Source organism: Myotis brandtii, unplaced genomic scaffold, assembly GCF_000412655.1.
Source record: "Myotis brandtii unplaced genomic scaffold, ASM41265v1 scaffold32, whole genome shotgun sequence".
Taxonomy (NCBI): Eukaryota; Metazoa; Chordata; class Mammalia; order Chiroptera; family Vespertilionidae; genus Myotis; species Myotis brandtii.
The window spans coordinates 2,562,981-2,588,570 of NW_005362269.1; the positions used below are offsets into that span (position 1 = coordinate 2,562,981).

Here is a 25,590-nt window from a genome sequence, read left to right on the forward strand (position 1 = left end):
GAACAAGGGTAAGAGGTGAGGATGGACCGCTGAGTCTGTGCGGTTGGAAGTAGTAGGGCTGGAACCCAGTTCTCTGCTTTACCATGGGTCTGAGAGTTCAAGGAAGATTATCCCTCCTTAATCCCTTTGCAGTAAAAACAATCCATCCAATTTCTCAGTTGTTTCTGGTTACAGTGACTTGTGGCCTGGCCAAGCTTGGGAAATGGGTCCAAAGGCACCTCCAAAGACACCTTCCCTGCAACTTGCCCTCTGACTGAGGCTAGAATGTCTGTTTCCTGGGCTTGGGCAGAGAGGTAGTCCAATGAACTGGTGCTTATTTTGTGTAGAAATCACCTGGTCAACTAGTCAAGGTCATTTGAAGGTCAGCCCTGTGTTTCCATGGGCATTTACTTAATACACAGTTATGAAAGTCACTGTGGAATAGAGCAGAACACATTAAAGTGGGGGCTGAGAACCCCGGGGATAGTCTTGGCTCTATTTCTAGCTTTCTGTGTGGTCTTGGGCTAATTCTTTTTCCCAGATGGTCCTCAGTTTCTTCGTCTATGAAGTGGCAGTTCAGGATCAGGTCAGGCGCAGGGGACAGTTTTACCTTGTGTGCCCACTCCATTCTGGCAGTGGCTGCCCAGAGAGGCATTCTGGGGTCCAGCCCAGCAGGGAAGGGTAGCAGGATGGTCGCCACTCTCTGCCAAGGGACTACATTGCAGAGTGGAGGCTTGTCTCATTTCTACGGGCCCTCTTGCTCAAAAAGCCTTTGATCCTGATGGATTAAGCACCCACTGTACGCATGAGGCACCATGGGGGAGACACCGATAAGTATGCCTCCGCCTCCATGTGGGCAGAGTTTGAGTCTATCTTGTTCAGTGCCTGGCGTGCAGCGGCAGTCATCATTTGTTGATGAATAGCCTCTGCCCTCTGATTGTTTCTAGTCCAGCAGGTAGAATAGATGAGGCACAGAAACAATTATAAGAAGTTGCCACCCAGCCTCGGGGGCATAATTGGACTGCCATGGTAGTTCAGAGGAGGGAGGCGGGGACAGATCAGGTAATTTTCCTGAGTTTTATTAATTAAGTCTTTGTGCACGTTTAGAAAGACCCAACATTTGGCAATGTTCCTGTTGTGTATTTGGGAAAGAAAGCTTTCTGCTGCCCATGGGCTGTCCTGGGGAAAGGTGGTGGGAAGGCTCTGGTGACCTAGGCTCCTGGGGAGGGTGGGGCTGAGAGAAGCTAGCACTCTCTGGCCTTATGGGCCGAACCAGCGTCCTGTCCCTGGCTCTGACACCCAGGGACTTTTGGGTTTTGGGCAACACGAGCCCTGCTTGGTACTCTCAGCTTTTCCTGTAGGGTTGGAAGTAGTTGCATCCTCAGGTCAACATCTGGCTTCCCCCGGCCAGCTGTGCAATTTGGATTTTATCTGATTGCAGGAAGGAGCTTAGGCTGACATGCTTAGGCCTGACATTTTATTACTCTCATTCCGTGATCTGCTAAGCACCATGGGAATGTCACAGTTGTCATGCTCTGAGCCCAATTCTCCCAGGGACCAAGACATCCTCCCTTCTTCCTCACTCACCTCCCACCTCCCACAGCTCTATCTGCCTCCTATAAAGAACTTTTTCCTGGGTAAAAATCACATGCTTAGTAAAATAAACTCTTGGAACTTTGCATCTGGTTCTTCCCTTGCCCCCAGGGAAGTGTGATTCTCCAGGGATCTCTCACACTCCTTATCACTCCTTCCAGTTGCCCCTCTGGCTAGCTTTCCAACCCCTAACTCTCCTGCTTTAGTTGCTGTTCCCCACCAAGCAGGACCAGCCGCAGGGTGAGGAGAATGAGGTGCCTAGCAAAATTTAAGGAGGCACCCACTCTCAGGGTTGCGTAAGTGGCACCTCTGCACTCGCAGGGCCCCGAGAAGGAATGCCACCTTAAATGCTGTGCCCTGGTTCACTTGCCTCACCCCAGTCCTGCTACAAAATCATAGACCCTCCAACCCAGTCATGGAGGGTAGGCTTTCCTGTAGATAATCCCATGTATTCAGCTGGAGAGGAGTTTCTACTTCTCACAGCCTCTCATTTTATTTCCAAAAAGCTTCGCTTTTATTTTCTTGTTTGGTGGCAAAAAAAACACCATTACATATCTTATCGTTTTGTCCTGCCAAACAGCAGGTGAGGTAGGGACGTCTGTCCCCACTTTACAATAAAATTGAGACAGAAGATGCGTGTCTTGATGTAGCTCTGGCATACCACACGGCTTTGGTTAAGTCATGTGGATGTTTTCTCTTTTCTCACTTCTCCTTCCCCTGTGTGCGTGTTTCAAGGCTGGAATCGTGGCAGTCCTTGGCTCAGCCGTCAGCTCTCTGACCTTCCTTCCCCTTGGCATTGAGGCGATCAGGTGTCATGTAGACAAGACCCCGAAAGAATGATTTTTGCAAGCTTCTTTCCAGGCTCTTAATAAATATGGTTTTCATGAAGCACGGAGCCTGGCACATGCTCAGGGATCAATAAATATTTGTTAAATGGGTGACATACACCTTGTATTCCAGAGGAGGTTGAACTCAGCCGTGCAGGGGCTTGGCATCGGTGATGTGATTTGACTGGAGTAAAGAGCCCCACATTCTGCCCCTTTCGTCAATCCCTGGGGCAAATACCTGATGTCCTCTGGGAAAATCCAAGGCAGGAAAACAAGAAACGAAGCCATCCCTTTTCTTTTAGGAGCATCCACAGCCTCTCACAGAATGACTCAGGCTAGCGGGCCAGGTCAAACCTATGTCTGCACATGAACCTTACACTTCTCCCCATCTAGGTCGCTAGTTATAATTCTACAGTGACCATCTCACTTCCCTGGCCATCCCTGTATGTCTCACTTGGGGACATTTTTTGACTGACTCTCTTGGCTTAAGCCTGTGGACATCAAGAAGGCCCCCAAATTAGATCAGGGTGGGGAACCTTTTTTCTGCCAAGGGCCATTTAGATATTTATGACATCATTCAAGGGCCATACAAAATTATCAACTTAAAAATTAGCCTGCTATATTTGGTCAAACATTTAATTAACTCACCCCTAATGCTTTGGCAGGGCCAGACCAAATGATTTTGTGGGTCTTATATGGCCCACAGGCCTGACGTTCCCCACCCCTGAGTTACGATGCGATGCGAGGACTCCAGCAGGATTCTTCAGAGGCTTGGATGCTGAAGAGCAGGCCTGCGGGGGTTACTCTGCTGGAGTCAAAGCTCTCAGCAGGCCCCGCATCATCAGCATGCATCCCACGAGCTGGACAGGAGAGCAAATGGCTCTCATTACCTTCAATGCCGCTTTCTTTTTAATCAGATAAATCTCACTGGGAAAGTACCTCTTTGCAGAGAATGGAGCTCAGGGCTTCTGGACAAAAAGTTTGGGGAAAAAAGATTGCATTAATCAGCAGGGATTGGTTATTTGAGGTTGCAGAGACTTGGGAGTATAAATATTGAGGAGAAGTAATAATAGGATGAAAACAGATACAGACATGATATTAGCTAATGATAGCAATAGCTGCCATTCCCTTAATACTAACTGTGTGCTGGGTACTTTAGATATGTCACTGCATTTAATCTTCCCAACATTCCTATGAAGATGACATTGTTGCCTCCACATTACAGGTGAGAACGGCGACACTTGCGTTTTTAGAGGTTTAGCTGAGGTCATACAGCTTGTAAATGGCAGAGCTCCCTGGGCAGCTGGTCTCTAAAGCCCACACTATTAACCACTATACTCTATTGACTCTTCCAAGTGCTAGTGATTTACAAAGTCCCTCTGAGGACCTGCACTAGTTCACAATAGAAACGTTTGCACGGCTCTTCAGAGCTGCAAGTGAGAGTTCAGGGGGCTCCAGGAACTGGAAACTATGGGCAGAGAACAATGCTATGATCACGTGCAACCGATAACGCCTTCAGTTTATATGGCACTTCCAAATCCATCACTGCATTTGATCCTCATACCATCCCCTGGCAGCATCCCCATGGACAGGTGCTGACACTGAGGCTCACCTGAAAGGTTAAGAGACCTGCTCAGGGTCTCGGGTGGCAGGGCCAGAATGTGACCAAGGTCTCCAGATCTGCTTGCTCTGGGGCATCTTCCGCTTGACTATCTTCATTCCCAAACGACTGGAAGGGGGAGGGTGAGCCCTTCTTGACTATTTATTAAATCGTCTCTCAGAATTTCTCTGCAGTCAGTTTGCCTTTCATTTTCTTTTTCTCCATCTCAGTTCACTCATCTTTAAAATACAACCTGCCTTTACCAATTGTAGGTGGCTTTTTTTTTTTAAAGAGAGAAACATCGATTTGTTGTTCCACTTATTTATTCATTCCTTGGTTGATTCTTGTATGTGCCTGGACTGGGGATATAACTCACACCCTTGGCATATTGGGATGATGTTCTAACCAACTGAGATACCTGGCCAGCGCCTTGCAGATGTTGTTTGAATGGCAAAAGCTCATAGTGCTTTTGCAGATGCTGTGGAGATAAACTCTTTTTATTCTCAGAAAAAGAGTTTATTTCCATTCACTAGGCATGTTGAGACAATCCTCATTTCATTGGAGATAGTATTAATGTAATACTTCATTTATTTACTTATTTATCCAGAATAATCATGGCTGCCTACTGTATGTCAGAGATCGAACTAGGTGATTGAACAGAATATAAATGATAAAATAAAACCAGCTAGCCCTCACTGAGTGGTTACACAGTACGAGGCATTACACTAAAAGCTTTATCTGCAATAGTTAATCCTGAATGTAATCCTATGGGTTGGGTATCATTATTCCCATTTTACTGATGAAGAAACTGAGGGTCATAGAGGTTAAGTAACATATCCAGTTACCCCTGACCCCACAGACTTCTCTCTTATCTCTATCAGTAATAGACTCCTATATAATAAAGAGGTAATATGCAAATTATCCTCACACCCTCACAAGATGGCTGCCTACGATCAAGCTGGCAGGGGGGTTAGTGAGGGACGACCAAATGACTGAACAGCAGGCTGCGGGGGTGACCAGGCCAGCAGGGGTGTTAGTGAGGGATGACCAAACGACTGAACAAGTAGGCTGTGTGGGGCGACCAGGCTGGCAAGGGGGTTAGTGAGGGATGACCAAATGACTGAACAGCAGGCTGCATGGGGCGACCAGGCCAGTGGGGGGGCCGTGAGGGGCGACCAGGCTGGCAGAGGGGGCAGTTGGGGTGACCAGGCTGGTAGGGGGAGCAGTAGGGCAGTTAGGGGCGATCAGGCCGCCACACAGGCAGTGAGGGGCGATCAGGCAGGCAAGCAGATGAGCGATTAGGAGCCAGCGGTCCAGGATTGTGAGAGGGATGTCCGACAGGGATGTCAGGCCTGGGATCGGGCCTAAACTGGCAGTCGGACATCCCTCAAGGGGTCCCGGATTGGAGAGGGTACAGGCTGGGCTGAGAGGACCCCCCCCCATGCACAAATTTTGTGCACCGGGCCTCTAGTATGTCGTAACCCTTGCTTTCCACGAGCTCCGAAACTAATAGAGAAAAACCTATGTGAAGACAAGTAAGTGCTTGAATCCAGACCCTATTAAAAAAACACATATCTTTTCCCCTCCCAAGTCTATACTAGTTCAAACCTACAGTGAAAACGAAGCCAGGTTGCAATGAACCCATGGGAAATGCATCAGCAAAACGGGCTGTTTATCCCAGAGAAAACATGTTTTCATAAAGTGAAGACCATGTGTGTGGTCTTCAAGGATCCAACAGACTGATTCAAAGGAGAATGCTGAGAAAATAAAGCCTCCTCACTGGGCACTGAGGAAAAATGGTTTTAGATTGTAGAAAGAGCCACTTGGATTAAAATCTGAAGTTGCCTTTAATAAACTGACTGACTAGCCCTGGCTGGGCAGCTCAGTCGGTGGGAGCATCATCCTGTACACTGGGACTCAAACACCAAAGGTTGCATGTTCGATTCCCAGTCAGGGCACATACCCAAGTTGCAGGTTTGATTCCCAGTTGGGGTGCATACAGGAGGCAACCTACTGACGTTTCTCTCTCACATCAGTGTTTCTCTCTCTCTCTGTCTCCCTCCCTGCCTCTCTCTAAAATCAATATAAAAAATAAACAAACTGAGTGATAAGCCTGTGGACATCAAGAAGGTCCCCAGATTAGATCATGGTGGGGAACCTTTTTTCTGCCAAGGGCCATTTAGATATTTATGACATCATTCAAGGGCCATACAAAATTATCAACTTAAAAATTAGCCTGCTATATTTGGTCAAACGTTTAATTAACTCATCCCTAATGCCTTGGCAGAGCCAGACCAGATGATTTCATGGGCCGGACATTCCCCACCCCTGGTATATATCTAAGAAGTATCCCTTGACTAGCAATTCTTTCAAGCATCATTCACAAAACTGGGGACTGTGATTTCTATCAAAACATAATGTATAAGTAGTTGGACAAACCATCAAGGTCTAAACCAGTAGCTGACAAAATTTGAAAATCAAAAATCAATAGAATGGTTGTCATGACTTGAGAGAGGGGGGCACTAGAATAAAGGCTGCCATATATATGATATACATATATATACACATATATACCCATATATACATATATATACATACACACACACATATATGTATATACACTTTTTTTTTAAAGAATGCCCTGGCCAGCATAGCTCAGTGGATGAGCATCAACCTATGAATCAGGTGGGCTTGGTTCAATTCCCAGTCAGGGCATATGCCTTGATCCCCAGTGTGGGGCATGCAGGAGGCAGCCAATCAATGATTCTCTCTTATCATTGATGTTTCTCTCTCTCTCCCTCCTTTCCTCTCTGAAATCAAAAAAATATATATTTTTAAAAATGGTCAAAAGACAAATAAACAAAATAAAAGGAGTATTTACAGAGGAGGATGTAGGAGAAGACATGTGAGTGAAGCCTGTGGGACTTAATGAGATGAAAGGAAGGTAGATGGATGATGAGGGAAGGATAAGGAGCTGTGTGTGGCTAGTGATGAAGCAGGGCAAAAGGACCACAGGGGTTACTGCTCAGTCTTCCTTTCCCTTCTGTGGTTTCTTTCCTTTCTCCCCCACACCTCAGGATTCTCCAGCAGGGCCACCTCTTTGTAGCTCACAGGGGGACCAAACAGAGGCCCCAAATTCCATGGCCTCCTGCTTCTTGTTGCATGTCACAGAGGCAGAGAGATGCAGCCCAGGGCACGGGACAAGCTGTAGGTGTGGAGTCCACTTCTGCCTGTTCTGATCCTGTCTTGTGTGACCTTGAGCAAGTCCTTTACTATCCTTAAGTGTAGACACCTCCTGTTCTAACTTATAAATTACTATTTGAAATCATGTTGAGGAAAGTATAAGACACTACACAATTAAAAACATTTCTGGACTGAAACAGGGGCATGCTCCAGGGTGAAGCACATGGACTCCCATCAAATCCAGCCTCTGCCGTTGACCAGCTTGAGGCCTTGGACAAGTTACTGACCCTGCCTGTCTTTGTTTCTGCATCTGTTAAATGGGGGCAAGGGTAGCTGCGGCTCATAGGGTTGCAGTAAAGAATAAACCATTCTTTTGCAGGGCTTACGTTGGTGCCTGGCAAATTGTAAATGTGATTTTTATTGATGAGAGACTTGGTTGATCTAGGCTACATAATGGGGGTTGAGTCTATGAACTTCTTGAGGCTTCTCTGTGCTTTGTGCTAGAATCTTCAAGGACCACCCCCTCTCCCACCTGGAGGAGTCATCCCGCTGTGCTCAGAGTAAGTAGTAAATTAATAGCATTGCTTTGGCATTTCAATCAATAGGATTAAGGTGATCTGATGGCGACAGAGCAGTAATTGCTGCTGCACAGATGGAGATGGTCCAGTGGCAAAGTCTGCGCTTCACAACCTGGCTGGCCGCCCTCAGCTTCTTTCCACCCTTAAAAAAATAACACTTCCCTCTGACAACGAGAGCAATAAATGCACATTGGAAAAAATACAAGGTTCAAGGAAGAGTATAACACGCGCCTGGAAATTTCATTATCTAGATACCTACTGTTAACATGTTAGTAAATCTCTTCTAATTTTTTTTCTTCTAAAGGTTATAATCAGTTTCCCTCTGCTTTTTTCCTGAAGATTCTAAATGAGCATTTTTCTCTCGTTATTAAACCTTTAGAAACACAATTATAAACGACTGCCTATGCCAGTGTGAGGCTGTAATAGTATTCATTTAGCTGTCTCTCCCTTGATGGGCATTTATATCATTTTCAATTTTTAGCTATTATAAATTATGCTGTGAAAAGCCCCTTGGTCACAAACCTCTGCTCATGTCCTCGGAGCAAAATTTTGCTGAGTCAAAGGGTATGAATATTTCTAAGGCAGGAAAGCTCTGTCTGTGTAAAGGAGTGCTCCCCACCCCAGGACTCGGCTCCTCACTGCAACTTAATTCTTCCGGAGGCGGGTGCTGCCTGGAGAAGAATCGTTTGTGTTGTACACGGTCCCACATGGGTCACTGCATTTCTATTATTATTATTATTATTATTATTATTATTATTATTTTTATTACATTTCCCTGCCTATGTCTTCTGTTTGTGTCATACTCAACTTTTTATTTCTGAAAGTTCTTACACATTATAAACATCCCATATGCAAGAGGTAGGGTAGTATGGAAGACTCAAATCTAATTCTGCAAGTCACTTAACCTCTTTGAACCTATGTATCATAAAGCGAAGGTAATAACGGTGCTCCTAGGATTGTTGGGGTGAATGGAGCAAATATGCGTCAAGTGCTGATACAATGCCAGGCACATAGAGACCACTTTGTATGTTAGCCATTATTACAAATAAAAATGAAAGTTCCTGTTCACCAGATTCAAACATTCTTCACTACAGTTTTGTGCCAGTTTAGGTTACACCAGTAATTCTGAAGAACTTAGAAAAATCTAAAGACTCAAAGAGTCAGGTATGGCAGGAAACACCGCATATGGGCTGTACTTCAAATCTTGGCTAATTGTTTCTATTCCATCCTTGGTCCTGCATTTTAAGAGGGACATTAACAGGCTGGAGCAGATCCAGAAAGGAACAACTGGGCTGGTAAACAAACTTGAAATTGACCTGTAAGGAATAATGAAAGACTCCCTGACTGTTTGGCTCAGAGAAGACAGACAGATTCTTTTCCACAAATCCCTGTTGGGGAAGAGGGATTCAATTGAATAAAATAATGTTCTTGAGTATTTACCATTTGCCAGACACTGAGCTAAGCCCTTATAAGCAAATATTACTTATTTTTTTCTCCAAAAGGCTTTATGGGGTACCAATTTGTATACATATTGTACAGAAAAGGCGATCGAGGCACGGATGGCAGAAGTGACTTGGCTGAAAGTTAGATGGCTAGTTGGTGGTAGGGTAGGAATAGAACCAGCTCTTTCTGATCCCATGGTTTAGGTGCCTTCTACAGCTCACTGATTCCTTTTAGGTGACCAGGGACAGTGGACGGGACTTTCAAAGACGGAGACAGCTGCCTAATGCATGCGAGGAAAGACTATTTTGACCATTCAGTCTACCCAGTAAGAGAAGAGGCTGCCTTCTGGAGTTGGTGAGTTTCTTGTCACTGAAGTATTCATGTACATTGTAGAGACTGAACTCTTAGTAGCACGCTATACACATGAACCAGCTGAGGAAGAGGCTGGGATGGTGACTTAACTACTTATTTATATGACCTTGAAAGTTGCTTAACCTCCCTTGGCCTCAGTTTCTTCACCTGTAAACTAGGAATATGTAATTCTAATTTTAGGATTGTTGGGAAGGGTAAAACATTCAGATAAATTGTTTAGCCAAGAACCTGGTATTCTGAAGTGGCTCACCATATGCTAAGTGAACAGTTAGCTATGGTCTTGCATTTGCACCTGTGCTTTTCATTACAGAGTGGCAGTCTCTATTCCCTTCTTCATTGGGGTCAGTTACAGATTTGGAGATGGCACCTGTAGAGTTGGTGTCCACCTCACTTCTGCAGAGGCAGGTGTCTGCCAGGTTCTGCCCCCTCAGGCAGGACTTTGAAACAAGGTGCAGTGCAGTATAAACAAAAGGATGTTTACATGGAAATGGTAAGCAACAGAATAGATATGATTGGGAAGAGATTAGAGCCAGTTCACCATATTGACCAGTGATCAGATGGGTTTGGCGAGCGCACTGTGTGCCCAGCACTGTGCCATGGGGATTAAGTATAACCAGGCATTGGAGGCACTGTCTTTGTGGCCAAGGGCTCAAGGCCTGGGATGGCTCAGACACTATGAAAAGATTGGAGAAGAGGACTGAGTGTCATCTGTGCTAAGGCCTATGGCACCGGGCGGTTAAGGAAGAGATGCTTAGAGGCAGGAAGGAGGAAGAAGACCTTTGAAGACTCTTTCTGTCCTGGGATTTTCTCTGTCTGATGGGTCCCAGGATTGAGTCGTCCCAGGCACCGGGCACTGTGCAGAAATGTCCCAGGGGTAGCTCCCTTGGGCACATTTCTCTAGTCTTTCCCCCAGGACATCTCCCAGGGCCAGGAATATGCCAATCATTGTTGTCCATGGTCAGGCCCAGAGGAGAGGAGCTGTCCCCATTCCTAGATGAGAACAGGGCAGCATCCTCCCTCCCCGCAGGCCCCTGTTCTTCAGACATTAGCCTCGGCTTCTCCCGACATCAGCCCTGGCTCCCACCAGCAGGCACATGAAGTTGGAGGCCTGAGGATGAATCTTTCATTGTTTTTAATTCTTGATGTGAGAGTCCTTCCTTCTGCGCTTCCAACAAGATAACCAGACTCCAACTCTTCTGGGGAATGCCTGCCTTTCTTTCTCTCCTGGTTTCCTCCTCTCATCATTCCTCCTTAGCATTTGCTTCTGCCCACCTGTGTTTCTCTCCCCTTCTGCTCCTCTACCTCCTTCCTTTTTTCCCCCATTTGCTTCTAAATCCTAGAATAATGGCGCTAAGAGAGCTCTTGAATATCATCTAGTATAGCCCACCCACCCCTTTTACAGGTGAGAATGCTGCTCCAGAGAGGGAAAGGGACTCACAGTGAATTCTTGGCTGAACCAGTGAAGACCCAAGCTGAGCCCTCTTGCCTCTTTATTTCTCTGCGTGCCCCCTCTTTTTCTCCCTCTTTTTTTTTCCTGCCTTTTTATTTCTTATTCTCTCTTGAAAATATGTCCCATCCATTACTTGTTCTAAAAGCCCCAGTCTGTAGTATAACCTGACCTTCCATTGCGAGTGACATTTCACTTCCAGTGCAATGATGTCAATGGGAAAGCAACTCCCATTTGCCCAGAAATCCTTCCCAACACACCAGCCTCAGCCGCTGGCCTTGTTTTCACTTGTTCCAATCAAGCAGGCACTGGTTCCGATCGCTCCAAATGTGTTTTTCTCTCTACCTGTGCAGGTTGTCCTTTATTAAGGTGGGCTCTGAGTTTGATTGTGTGCCCACGCTCTCTGATATCCTTTTAAAAAAAATCTATCTTCAGCTTTCAAAAGTAATATGTACATTGCTGTAAAACATTCAAGCATTACTAAAATATTTAATGTAGGAAATAAAAGCCCCCCAGCCCCCCAAGTCTCATTCATAACAACTCTAAACATTTTGGGGTCCATTTCTCTAGACTCACTCCGCCCCCATATGAGAAAAATAAAACACTTAAAAAATAAAACTGGGTTGTAAAACATTCAAGCATTACTGAAATATTTAATGTAGGAAATAAAAGCCCCCCCCACCCCCCAAGTCTCATTCATAACAACTCTAAACAGTTTGGGGTCCATTTCTCTAGACTCCCTCTGCCCCCATATGAGAAAAATAAAACATTTAAAAAATAAAACTGGGATCCTACTATACATTCTATTTTGCTGCTACTTGCTCTCCCCCCCCTCCTCCCCACCCCCGTTAGTCTCTCATCCTGGATATTTTGACTCTTCTGCGTGGAATGAGGCTATCTGCCTCTGGCACTTATTGGCTGTGAGACTTTAGATCAGTGGTTCTCAACCTTCCTAATGCCGCGACCCTTTAATACAGTTCCTCATGTTGTGGTGACCCCCAACCATAAAATTATTTTTGTTGCTACTTCATAACTGTAATTTTGCTACTGTTATGAATCGTAATGTAAATATCTGATATGCAGGATGTATTTTCATTGTTACAAATTGAACATAATTAAAGCATAGTGATTAATCACAAAAACAATATGTAATTATATATGTGTTTTCCGATGGTCTTAGGCGACCCCTGTGAAAGGGTCATTCGACCCCCAAAGGGGTTGCGACCCACAGGTTGAGAACCACTGCTTTAGATGGATCATTGCTCCTCTCAGGGTTTCTGTTTCCTCATCGGTAAAAAAGGAACAGTCCCCTCCCACCTGCCATCTCCTGTGATTAAGGCCCAAGTGAAAGTGTAGGTGCCCTGGGCCCACTCTGGTGGACTGTTCTCTGTCCCATTATCCTGTTTTACTGGGTTTATAGCACTGACCGTGGCCTGAAAATCTGTACTTTCCCAAGTCGTTCATTGGTTTATACTCCCTTACTCATCTGTCCCCAGAACTTAGAATAATTGCTGGCATATAGTAATATTTTTGGGGTCATGAACAAATTATCCACTCTCAGCTGGGCTTCCAATTGATGAAAGACCCTTTGGGGGAGAACAGAGCAGAGCAGGACAGGGCTGAGCTTGGGTAATGGTGGACAACTGGTCCACCCTGTGCCTTGAGCTCCACCTCGCCCAGCTTGCCTGTTCTGCCAGCCCTTTCCCTCTGCCTGCATCATTCTCTCTTGGCACTCTTTGCCACCTGGTGAATTAGTCATTCTTTATGGCCCAGTTGAAGTGTCCTGACTCCTATGAGATACTCTCCAACTCTGTACTGTCTCCCACCTCCAGGCAGAGTTAGTCAGACTCTTCTTCATGCTCCCACAATGCTTTGCGCCTATCCCTCTTGAATAATAGTGATCCCAGCTTTCCTGCTTTGCACAATTGCTATGTGCCACATGCAGCGCTAACACTCTCCGTGCCTTCTTCCATTTCATCCCTAGAGCAATCTGTCAGGGAGGGATCATCACCATTGCCATTTTACAGATGAGGAAAACTGAGGCTGAGGAATCTTAAAAACAGCCTTGCTCCAAGGTATTCAGCTAGCAAGTTGTATAACCAGGATGCTAGAACATATCTGGCTGATTCCCAAGCTGGAGTTGTTAACTGCTGGGCCCTTTGTAGGCCAGCTTAATTGAAGAATTATGCAATGACAGCTGGGAAGACCCATTGTCTTTATATGGTCCAATCTTATTTTAGGGATGGGAAGACTGAGATTCAGTTACAAAGTCAGAGTGGGGCTTGTGGTGGGGCGGGGAGAGGGGAGGAAATCTCCCTCTAATCTCCAAGCTGCCCAGTTTGAGGCAGCATGGGGGTTTCATCTTTTACTGAACCTTGCCACCCTGCTTTTCAGGAAGTGTAGCTTTTTATATTTTAAGGCACATTCCACAAATTCTTTTAAGTCCCCTTTGTCCAGGCATGATGCAATCTTTCCTTGGCTCCTGTGAAGGGTTTTTCTTTTCTACTAGATCAGCGGTTCTCAAACTGTGGGTCGCAACCCCTTTGGGGGTCAAACGACCCTTTCACAGGGGTCGGCTAAGACCATCGGAAAACACATATATAATTACATATTGTTTTTGTGATTAATCACTATGCTTTAATTATGTTCAATTTGTAACAATGAAAATACATTCTGCATATCAGATATTTACATTACGATTCATAACAGTAGCAAAATTACAGTTATGAAGTAGCAACGAAAATAATTTTATGGTTGGGGGTCACCACAACATGAGGAACTGTATTAAAGGGTCGCGGCATTTGGAAGGTTGAGAACCACTGTACTAGATGGTTTAGGTCCCACCAAGAAAACTATCTCCCCTGAGACCCACCCTCTCTGTAGACCAGGCAATGGTGACAGGCAGCCTTGTCTGAGGTGGCTCAGGTGGTTTGAGAGGCCCAGAACTGGGACAGCTCGGCCAGACAGCAAGGGTAAGGCTGAACAACTCACTGCAGCAGCCACCGAGCCAGCGCTGAGCTGCCATGTCTAGCTCATTCGCACTGTGACTCATTTCTTGGAGCAAAAAGGGGTCACGGTGAGATACAGCAGTGCTTTGGGGTTGGCTGGTGGGAAGCCTTCTGATCCTGGGCTTCTGCAGAGCCAAAGAGAGGAGGACAGGAGCAGGCATGTGGGGACAAAGCCATTCCATTGAACAAGCACTGAATATCTAATATACATGAACCACAGGGATGGTGCTACCCATGAGGGGAAGTGGGACAAGCGGAAAATTCTGGGTAGCACTCCTTGTCCTCTTGTTGGCCTTTCACATGCACCAAGAAAGTCATTAAGTTCCCAGCCATGGAAGGGTGTATGATCCCACAGGAAGGTTAGAAGGGCACCTAAACGTATATGAGGCCACTTAGAACAAACCAAGTACCAAGGGTGAAGCCTGCATTTCCAAAGGGATTTATGAGGAGAGTCCACGCCCAGTTTGGGGTCTGGATGAGGACATGGAGAAAGTGATGCGAGGGGTGGATCCTGAGGCAGGGGTCACAGAGAAGTGGAGAGGGAATTACCATTTGTAAAGGGCTTGCACTCAGCTGGCGGGTGGGGGAGAGGCTCCAAAGGTGACTTTATTTATCTATCAGTGAGGTCGTTATTTCCATTTTTTAAGAGGAGGAACTTGAGGATCAGAAAGGTTGAGCAAACTGCCAAGACAACAGAGGGTGGAAGTGACAGAGGCAAGATCCAAAATTCAATGAGCTTGAATCCAGAGGGCAGAAATGAGGAGAGGGGCTTGTCTAGATGTATGGAGGGACAGACCACAGTGTGAGAAAAGCACAGAGTAGAGAATACTGCGCCTGTTACAAAGACCAGTGAGAATTTGGGCTGGAATTTGGTCAAGGAGCTGGAAATGGAGGGGTGGGGGGTTGGAGGCGGGCTGGATTGTGGCAAGCTGAGGGTTGTGTCATGCTGAAATTTGGTGTTCTCAGCGGAAGGCAGCACCAATGCAAAAATGAATGAAATGGCCGCTTATGTACAATGGCAAGGTATTGACAAGTGAGAAGAGGGAAGTTGCAGAACATGGTGTTTAGTATAATCCCATTTTTGCAAAACAGAAACAGTTTACTATTGTAGCAAAGCAGGTGAAGGCTCCCTGAAGCCAGACTGCTTGGGTCTCAGTCTGTCACGCTGTTCCCAAGCGAGCAGCCCTAAGAAAATTATTCCAGTTCTCCGTTTCCTCATCCACAACCTCATCCATACAATGGATGAGCAATAGTATCTGGTTTATAGGATTGTTCTGAGAATTACATGGCTTAATACACATGCAACTTTTAGGAAGATGTCAGGCACAGAGTAAGCACTCATGCTTTTGTCATTATTATGTTATTAAAATCATTTGCATAAGATGAATATCCAACTGTATAAGTGATTTACCCCAGGGAGTAAGATTTCTCAGTATTTCAGTTCTAAACATATTTCCCTATGCGGTTTAAATATCTTACAGCAAACATGTATAATGTTTATTATGTAAACAAACAAACCAGCAAGTTTATTTCAAGAGCTGATATTAGGAGACATATATGTGTGTTGTGCTTTTTCTTCTACTAGCAACAGGCCTTCGGGGACACATTCAGAGCTGTCGCTGGTGTCACTTGGAGAACTGTTGGAGACAGGTGTCTGCGGCAGCCCTGTTTGGGCTTCCCACAGGCCATGTGACGCTCACAGTCGGAAAGGAGAGCTAGCCCAGTCCTCACTGCCTCTCCCCATTTTGCTCTGGGCTGACTGTGGCTTCCTGGCCTCGGGGTGTTCTGAGAAGCCCTGTGGGTCTGCCTTGGGTTTGGCAGATCCAGATTTTGTGGTGAGACCCTTCCCCCCCCCCCATGCTAGAGATTGGGCGGCCTCTCCAACCTCCCATAGTGAAGATGAAGGGACACTGGGTACACACAGTCCTGTGTGCTTGTGGGTTAGAGCACGAGGCTTGAAAAGGTCTTTGGTCTAAGTACTAGGGACCAGCAGTTAAAAAAAAAAATTAAAACAGGCCTGAGATTATGCTGTCCTGCTTCCTGATCTCCCCACTCAGTCAGAAATTTTCTCCCATAATCCTCGACAGCTTTTTCAATCAAGTGACTTTGGTCCCAAGGCAGGTGGGACAGAGAAGAAAGGGTGGGCTGCAGTAACCTGTCTCTACCCTTAGACAGAGGTCTAACCATGGACCTCTGTGATGGGGCAGACGTTAGTGCCATCTTCCTCCTGTGTGCAGGATGGAGACTGGACACTCACATCTGTCTACAGATGTACGTTAACTTTATTATTATCTAGAACCACCTGCAAACGACTGGGCCTGGATGATCTGGAGAGGCCAATTCTGTCTCCATCTCCCTCTTCCAGTCGGTCCTGCCCTCCTCTTGCTGGTTCATTCTTGGAGTAACAATGGCAGTGCAGTGATTAAAAGAACATTTTCTGTTTTTGAATCCTGGCTCTGTCTCTTACTAGTTGTCTTGCCTTGGGCAAATGACATAACCTCTTTATGCTTCATTTTTGTCACCTGTAAAATGGGAATACAATAGTATTTATGTCTAAGGTTTTTGTGGGACGATGAGATGAGGCCTATGGTTGTTAGCACAGTACCTAGCATTCAGTAAACACTCAGTAAATAGCAATGGTTATCATTAGCGAGTTGCTGCAGTCAAGGCTGAGATGGAGCATTAGGAGAGCGGGAGGGGACAGTTCAGGAAGAAAGGAGTGTCCGCCTGCAGCATCTGTTAACATCGAAGGTGCGCATGCTCTGTGCCCCAGGAAGTCCATCTCTTGTTCTTGTTATCTGCCTGGCAAAACGTCACACGTGTTCACAAAGATGTAGGTGCCCTGTGATCATTGCAACACTGATTGCAGTGGAAAAGTTAGAAAAACTGTAAATTCCCATCAATAGCAGGGTGGCTGGGAAACAATGAGAGATCCATAACGAGGCCCTGCGCTCATTAAATGAATGAGGTGGAGCCGGTGCTTCCACGGGGAGACTTCCCAGGACATGCTGACCCCTGAATAAGACAGACTACAGAATTATATGGGTAATCTGATCCCATGACATGGTCATGTGTGCATATTTCAATAGATAGTATATGTAGCTCAGTAAGCTTCAATAGATTTCAACCTGTGTGGATAACTACTGAAATACATATGCCATCATTCCATGTGTGTATAAAAATAAAATTAAAATGATCAAGTAAGACACTCCTTAAAGCAATAAAAGCTGGGATGACCTGGAGATCATTATCAAAGGGGATTTGTGGCTTACACCTGGTTTCAGGACAACAACAACAAAAGAATGTGTGCATGTACCGTACAATTAAAAATGATCAAGAGCAGAGAGAGAAATCCCCATCTGGCTAAGAGTCGGAAGAAAATGACTGTCAGACCAAAGCCCTGATGGGAGAGGGGAGCCCAGCTCTCTCTCATAGGCTTTTCCCAGCCCTGCGGCCCCGCAGAGGGCGAGGGCTGCGGGCCTGACGTGTGCACCAGCTCACAGGGCTGCAGCTTTGGGAGGAATCTGTGAAGAGGGAGAGGTATACTGCACGCAGGGCTAGGGATGTGTATGTATTCCTCCCTTAAGGGGAAAGAGGCAGTGTGGTCGGCTGAGGGGAGGAGATCTGTATTTGAATCCTGGCTGTCCCCTGAGATCAACAGTGTGGTTTTAAGCAAGACACTTTTGTTCTCTAAGCCTCAGTTTTCTCAGCTCTAAAATGGGAGTAGTACCCACTGTTTTGTATCTATTTTTAAAGGTGATTGGGAAGCTCACCTGGGGCCATGGATGTGAAACTCTCTATAGTCTGTAAAATGCTCTTGTACGAGCAACTGCACGGCTGCCTGGCAGTCAGGATTGCCGCATTCCTCTGGAGCTGGGGAGCCTTGCAGAACCGAGCACGCAGCCATAAACATGTAGCCATAAACACGCAGCCATAAATACGCAGCTCTCAGAGGCCGGAGATGCTAGCAGCTACTCTATTCAATGTGTAGGATACTAACGTGCTTTTGTAGGAAGGATGATAGGTCAGAGAGGTAGAGAAGGAAGGACATGGGTCTGAGGTCAGACAGACAGATGGTAGATGGGCAGCAGGCTCTGCACACCTGGGTGTGCTAAGTAAGCCTGTAGTTCTGCAAGGTTGATAGTACAGCCTGCACAGGAAGACCTTGGTCACCTTGATCTACCTCTGCCATCGGTCCTCAGACTCTCGTGGCTGGGTCCCAGCATTCGAAGCCCATTGTCTAGTGCCCTTCTCCTACCCGGGGGCACACAGTGGGAGTTCCAGGCTGTGGGAATGGGAGCATTGGGGTGCTAGGACTTCAGGGTGGGAACAGCTGCCTGAGGAGCCCTTGTCGCCGTGCATGTTCGTGTTTCTGAGGGAGGACAGTGTGTTGAAGGGAGGAACGCGCAGTCGCAGAGTCCAGGCCACACGGGCTTTATAGACGACAGACATGAACAAGCTGGGGAAACGTGCACTATTGTGAAGGGCTCTGGGAGCTCTGCCATTCCCTCTATATCCTTGAGGAAGTCATTTTTCCTCTCCTCACCTGCAAAATAAGAGGGTTGATCCATGTCAGGGGCCCCCAGTCAGGTGACTCAGAGCCTTGCTATGCAAACCTTTGGTCCCCAGGAGCATCAGCACCACGGGGGTGGGTGTGGGTGGGGGGCTGTTAGACGTGCAGACTCTCAGGCCCCACCCAGACCTCCTGAGTCCGACTCAGCATCTTCATGGCACCCCCAGGTGATTCACACACACACTGACGTTTGAAAAGCACTGCCTTAGAGACTCTTGTTAACATTACAGGTTTCTGGGTCCCGACCCTGAGAGCTTCCGTTTTGGTCGTCTAGTATGACGGTGGGAACCTGTGTTCTACAGTCCTTCACTGCTAGCTTGAGAGCTGCACCTCCACGATTCTGATGGTACTTCAGACACTGAAGGCAAGTGTGATTCTCTGGGGTGAGTGGGTGGGAGATTGAGGACGGACCTTGGGGGGGAAGGGGGCAGAGCCTGGTTTTCCAGGTGCCTGTGGGCTGCCCAGTATATGAGGCAGGAGAGAACGCTGTCCATTTCACGGCTGGGATTAATGCCGGGCGGCGGCTCCCTGTTAAGATGGTAAACTCATTTAGCAACGGACACTGAAAAACAGCCGAATTCAAAGGCAGAGAGTGGTAATCTAATTGCACTGAATTAGCCTCGGGAAACTTGGACAATATCAACTTCAGAAAACCACAAAGGGATCCTTTCTAAGGAGTTTCAAAAGCATTGGGGCCACAGCTCCCCTCATAAGGGCCTGCATTACAAAGCATAGGCATAAGCCCCTCTCCCCGGCATCTCTGGGCATTGTTCCCTTCCAATGCGCTTTCTGAATGAATTTGCTGGCCAGCCGTATGGTGTTTTCCGTTGTGTATCAGGCTTACCAGGGAGTTGGTTCAGGAGAGACAGCAGGAGTTCAGGGCTGAGCGGCCTTCAGCGTACAGACCATCAGTCCTGTGAGCACCAGCCGTGCCTGGCGACTTGTCTGTGGACCAGTGCATTTGTTGGTGGTCCTGGCTCTGATAGTCTCTTATTCTGAGCTCATTCTCACTGTGTAAAACCAGGCTCTTACATAACGAAGGTGATTTCCTGTTAATAACCCTTTGTCCTATTGTGTGTGTGTGGTCATTGCCCCCTTTCTTCATTATACAATTCATTATAAAGAAGAAAAAGGGTCGAGCTGGTGTGCCTCCGTGGTTGAGCCTCAGAGGTCATAGTTGGATTCCTGGTCAGGGCATATGTCCAGGTTGCGGGCTCGATCCCCAGTAGGGGGGGTGCAGGAGCCAGCTGATTGGTGATTCTCTCTCATCACTGATGTTTCTATCTCTCTTTCCTCTCCCTCCTTCTCTGAAATCAATAAAAATATATTTTTTAAAAAAGAAGAAAAAGATATGGGTAAGTATGTGTTTATGGCATGACTCAGAGAGCTTACAAAGATCAGATGGTAATTTGGGAATTAGGAAAGGAGGGAATGTAAGTATATTGAAGATTTGCCTCTGACCTGCATTTCACTTACTTTTCTGGAGCTAGTTACAAATCTCAACCCACAAAAGCAGTTTACATTTCTTCTGTGTCCCTCCTGGAAGGAGGACATCCGGTCTCTGCTTGCATACCTCCACTGCCAGGACCCTCACTACCACCAAGGCAGCCCCGTTCACCATGTGACAGATCTGCCAGAAAGTTTGAAATTGCATTGGCTCAGAATGTGCATATGTGCATTAAAAAATTAATCTATCAATTTACCCCAGTTCTTCTCTTGAAGCAATATAGAATAAATCAAATCTAATGTTTTCTAAATGGGGTCCCTGAGTACCTAGGGGGTTCATGAAATAGTAATGAGGACTCAAAATCCATTTCAAACATTTCAGAGTCTAACAGATTGCATATTTACTTCTGACAAGGCTCTATGGACTAATTAAAAACATCGCGTGTCTTAAATTTTGTGTTTTCTTAGGTCAACTCAGTGTGGCGACATTGCTTATTGTATGATGCTTGTACTTCTGGCAGGTATGTGTGCCTTTGATTAATAAAGACAAGGACAATAAGTTAATTATGAATGGGGCTTGGTAAACAAAAAGTTTAAAATGTAGTCTTGATGTGGGAGAAAAAACCAAGCAGAATCACTGATAAAAGTACAGAACACTTTGGTCTTTTTCTTAGACCACGCTTGACATCTCTGAGGATAGTGATCAGGCATCATGATTTCTCATCATAAGAAGCATTTTCTGGGGAAACTGACATATTTATGGGACCTGTCAATAATGGTTTCCAGGTTGAGATAACTATCCAGAGAGTGAAGTTGTTAGTGCGGTCCTCAATTCTTTCAGGACTTTGAGCCTGAATAGAATTCAGTGTTGCTCTTTCTTATAATAATTGAAATATGCTGATAGCTGTACCTCAAACTGTTCTATTATGGAGGAGATGGGGAGAATATAATTTTTGGCTGACACAGCTAAAAATTATTTTAGACAGAGTGATTTGTCGATTCCCTTCCTTTTGTGGCTAGGGAAACTGAGGCTGGAAAGGTCATGGGACCCTCTCAAGGTCATGCCACTAGCTAAATTCTGGATTCCAGGTCTCCTCCCTTTGGGCCAAGGCCGCTTTGCCCAAAGCAGCAGAAAGCCTGCAGGATAGCGTCAAGATGGCCAGGCGGGAGACAGTGCCATCCATCTTAAAAATCATTCTGGCTTCTGTCAGCTGATGAAGGAAATAAAGTTAATGATGCCACATGAATGCGCTGTCGCAGGACGCGCACAGGCTGCGGGAGGGGAGCTCTGCGGGTCCTCTGGAGAAGGAGGGAGGGTTTTGATGTAGCCTTACAGGGAGCAGTGTCTCCCCTTCCTGCAGGGACAGGGGCTGTGGCATCTGCTACCTCTGTCTCCCCTGCAGAGTGCTTAGTTTCAGGCTGGACACATGAGCACATGATAAATAAATGCCTGGTCAAGAATGAAGGCAGTGTGAGCAGTGAGGCAGATTCATTCTGATCCTGTGGGGGCACGGCCTCTGTCTCTCATAAAGACCTGAGACGAGGCTGCAGGGAACTGAGAGGTGTCAGAGTCAGTCATTTGGTAAGAAAACGGAGTCCCCATAAGGGGAAGAGACTTGACAAAGCCATGCTGCAGGCTGGGAACAGAACTGGCTCTGGGGATGGGGGTGGGGGAGTCTCAAATCACAGCCTATCTGCTCTTCCCACTGCACCCCATGGGTGCAACCTCCTTCACAAGGTGGTCTCCACAATGAATTCCCTGGATGCCCTCTGAAAGGTCATTATCAGTTTTGCAAACATGCGTAAGGTATGTGCCGATCCATAATTCCACTCACCAGTCTAGGGTCCTAGGCCAAGCAGACCCACAGGGACTTAAGACATGATGTTTTCTCTTTCTCATGGTTCCTAAACCCCCAAAAGGGGGTAGAGTGACATTTTGATTGGCCCTACTGCAAACTTGCCCTAGGGGCTTCTACCCTTAGGAAAAAGTCCTTGACCCATTTTAGGAGCTCCTAGGCACTTTCCGCAGTGTCCCAACTGCCGCGGGTGAGATTTCAGGAGACTCCCGCTATGCTACCCGGAGGGAAAGATCCAGGTGGTCATCTGCCCCTCTTGGCAATCTCGGAGACCAGGAAGCCAGAGGGGCCACTTCGATGGGAAGCTCATTTATCTTTCAACTGGGTGGTTTTCCAGCACCGAGATCTGAGCAAAAATCTATTTGCCATGTTTTTTTTTTTGACCCTGGTGTGCTAGAAACATCTTCCCTTCAAGGTTTCGGTGACCTTTCTTAGCAAATGAGCACCATATTCAGTCCAAAACCCTGTGCAAGGAAGCATTTGCTGGGACGGCAGGTGGAATTGGCACATAGAGAAAAGCTGTCATCATTTGGGGAAGCCACCCATGGCTTAGACTTGGTTTATCTCCTCTGCCTTTATTCCCTTTTCAAGCACAAGCCAGGGCTCTCTTTGCTTCACTGCAATGCTTTAAGCGTTTCATGAGGGGCATTTTCTTCCTTCCTTATTCTAATTAGTACATCAGAGCAACAGATTAAACAGTTGTCACTGTATACCAGTGGTTTTCAACTGCAGCCAAGTTGGTCCCCACCCCTGGATTTTTGGCAGTGTCTGGAGAGCTTTTTGATGGTCAAGACTGAGGAGGAGGTGCTATGGTGCTAAGGATGCTGCTAAACATCTTACAATGCACCAGGCAGCCCTCATAACAAAGAATTCTCCAGTTCACATGCCAGCAGTGCTGAGATTGCGAGATATGGTTATTTAGCACGGGTCTATTTGAGTTATTGAGTAGGTGAGAAAATTGTGGGGTCGCTCTGGTACCGTCCCACCCATAAGCCACTGTAAGGGCTCTGAGAGTCAAAGTCAGTTCTCTTTGACTCAAAAGGAATGCATTTCTACTATAAAACAACTCATCTTTCTGGATATAAAGCCCCATCCTCATTGATAAAAATAAAGAGACAATATTGGTTATTGCATCCTAGAATGGCACTTCTGGAATTCTAGACCCACAGGCTTTTCAAATATCAGAGCAGGAACTTCAGCCAAATCACCTCATTTTAGTAATGGGGACACAGTTGATGAGCACCGCAGTGCTGTTTGCTTTTCTCCCAGGACCCTAGTCTCTCTCCCCCTCAGCTCTTTCTAAGGCCTCAATTGTTCTCTGTGTTGGCACCGGAGGAGACTTCTGCCTCACGCACTCTGATTGTTGTTTTGTTTGTTTTGCTGTCATTATTGCCATTTTGCTGGTTATGTGCTGATGCAGCAGCATTTCTGTTATCCAGGCTCTTTTCTTCTCTAGCCCCCAGATTTCCCAACAAGGTGAGCATCTGGCATCATTCAATATAAGGAGTACCTGGGTGCCTGAGATTATTGGATTGTCTTATTTCAACACAGTGCCTGTCCCTTGGGGGAGAAGGGATTATTCACATGGAACCTTCTAGGGAGCTGCCAGTCTCCATTTACCCCCACATGCATTCTATCAAACCCCCAGATTTTAATGCTTCCTTATTTTCACCTAAAATTTAGAAATGAGAGAGTTAGAAATGAAAATGCCAATTAGACAAAGATAATACTTTCCCTCCTTGTAACTCCCCTCCTCCCCCCACCTCTCTGAAAAAATTTCTGGGGGAATTTTCCCAGTTCAGTTCTCATTTTTATTATTTTATGTCTCAGGACATTTCTGAAGCAACATTGACTCCTCAAATAATGAAGCCATTTCTGTATTTTGAAAGTGCAATGGTACGAATCCCTTCCCAGCCCTTCAGTCATGACTCTTCTTTCCTTATAAACACATGGAGTCATATCCCATACCCATCGTAGCTCATGTATGTCTTGACACACGCAGGGGAAGGAGATGTAGAGTGATGCTTCCTGATAGGCCACCACCACTTTCCTTAAAGTATTAACATGGTGCATTCACAGCCTTATCAAAACGATTGCAATGCAAACCTTTTAAACTGTGTTTCCCTTTTGTGAAAGACAATGTCTGGGAGAATAAAATAACCATACTTACTGTTCACCAAGAAAAAAGAGTTGGGGTTGGGTGATGTGCTTGGTTTTATTAATTTGTTCTTTAATCTCTCTGGTACAGTTCTGTCTTCTTAAGCCAAACAGAGAATCAATTTGCATACAAATGTGACCAAGTACAGTTCTACTATGTATATAGGGGAGAAAGGATTTGATATTGTTAAATTAAGAGGATACTTTCTGCCCTTTCCCCCATATAGTAGCTACATTTCACAGGGCCCTCGATTGTTGCACTTTTAAAATTCTATCCGACTCCCTGACTATTTGCATTCTGAGCTGTGGGCAGGACTATGGCCTATTAAAGAATGATTTGAACCGGGGATTAGAAGCTTTAGCATTGGGTAGCTCAGAGAAGGAGAAGGGTCTTCTTTTTATCTCAAGAGAAAGACATGAAGAAAAGCTTACATATAGACCCTTAAAATCTAGGGGGAGGTGTCATTCATTTAATAAACCAACCGACAAATTAGTCAAACCAACAATTCATATGCAGAGCTCTCTAAAATGTAATAAAACAAAAAACCCCAAAATTACTTGCCGATTTATGATAAGAGAGAATAATATTTGATGGTTACTTATTTTAAAAAGGAGTAGGTTTTTCAAATTACTGTTAACCCAAATGCCATGGTAAAACATGAGAGGCAGGCATCTAAAATGAGAAAGATTAATGATCCCTGCAGGTCATGGAAGAAGAATAATTTTTTTCAATTCATGTAAATGGAATTTATCATTATCATCTCTGAAGATGGCATGATTCACCCACTCTCAAAAGGACTATCTATTTCAATGCTTCCTGAAAAGGCGATTTTTCACTTTTTGCTTGTATTAACATAAGAATGCTAAGCCTGTAGGCAAAAAATTTTAACCTGGGAGAAAATGGGTAGGGGAACTCAGCTATTTAGTCAGGAGTAGACATAAATTAAAAAACAAAACACAAACAGGAATTGCCAATCAGGTCAGGATCTTCAGCTAATAGAGTTTGGAAAGGTGAGTCGGGGAGAGGAGAGAGTCAAAGTTTAGAAAGGGAAATGTTTCCCAGGATCTGATTCTAAATCAATCCGCTGTACACCCAAGTTTAGGGCTTTACAACCTGAGGTCGTAACACTATTTTTTTTCCAAGCACGAAGCCTCAGTAACATGCACCCACACCCCGCAGAAAACGGAAACAAAAAAAAGGAGAGAAAATGAAATGTTCTGTGTCCAGTGAGTTCGAGTGCAACTTCCCCCGTCACCACTAGTTGTCACTTGGTTCCCCCAGACAGGAGAGCTGAGATTTTCGGCACTGCGGTTAGGGAGAATGCAGTCCTAATTAAACTGAGTAACTCCTAAAGCTTCCCCTTAAAGTCCCCAGCTGAGTGAGAGCCAAATGCAGGGGTCCTGGGGGCCAGTGATGGGGTGGGGGTGTAGCAGGCGGAAGGACAAACAAATCACAAGAAACAGGTAAACAGCTGCCAGAGCAACGGCTGTCTCAGACCTCCACGCACACGCCAGACACCCTGAGGGC

The 25,590-nt window shown here is 45.9% G+C and overlaps 1 protein-coding gene across 2 annotated transcripts in view; it reads right to left on the minus strand.

Annotated features, from left to right (window-relative positions):
• GLRA1 (glycine receptor, alpha 1) overlaps positions 1 to 25,590 on the minus strand; it is a 63,912-nt gene that overhangs the window by 36,982 nt on the left and 1,340 nt on the right. The window lies entirely within an intron of this gene.